Below are 903 nucleotides of genomic sequence, written 5' to 3' on the forward strand. Positions count from 1 at the left end.
GGAGAAGACAGCTGCGCCAAGATGGCGGCGGTGAAGAGAATCTTTTTCAAAATAAAAGCCTCTGGACATGATCAGGCACGAAAATCGTGTTCCTGCTCCCATCACAGCAAAGATTCTGTCCGGCTAAGGGTTTTTTTTTTTCTTCTTCTTAATATACACAAGAATATAATCCTAAAACCGGCGGCACGGTGATGTAGTGGTTAGCGCTGTCGCCTCACAGCAAGAAGGTCCGGGTTCGAGCCCCGTGGCCGGCGAGGGCCTTTCTGTGTGGAGTTTGCATGTTCTCCCCGTGTCCGCGTGGGTTTCCTCCGGGTGCTCCGGTTTCCCCCACAGTCCAAAGACATGCAGGTTAGGTTAACTGGTGACTCTAAATTGAGCGTAGGTGTGAATGTGAGTGTGAATGGTTGTCTGTGTCTATGTGTCAGCCCTGTGATGACCTGGCGACTTGTCCAGGGTGTACCCCACCTTTCGCCCGTAGTCAGCTGGGATAGGCTCCAGCTTGCCTGCGACCCTGTAGAACAGGATAAAGCGGCTACAGATAATGAGATGAGAATGAGAGAACAGTTAATGAATTTATCTCCACGTGGCCCATACTATTTTTTCCTGCTTCACCATGACCCAATACTAGGGTGACCAGACGTCCCGGTTTTACCGGGACAGTCCTGATTTGGGGTTGTGCGTCCCAAGTCCCGACAAAAGTCTGTCGGGACACGGATATGTCCCGGTTTTCGCCACTCACGATGTTTGCGACTGAGCAGCGTGGGAATCATGAGCAGAGAAATGTCTGCATTTACTATTTTCATGAATTGACAGGAATCGCAAACTTTCCTGGTTACTGCCCCTGGCCCTGTGGCGTGGGTGTTTATTTAGCCACATTATTCCAGACAACAGAACGTGTTGCCA

Source organism: Neoarius graeffei, chromosome 5, assembly GCF_027579695.1.
Source record: "Neoarius graeffei isolate fNeoGra1 chromosome 5, fNeoGra1.pri, whole genome shotgun sequence".
NCBI classification, from domain to species: Eukaryota; Metazoa; Chordata; class Actinopteri; order Siluriformes; family Ariidae; genus Neoarius; species Neoarius graeffei.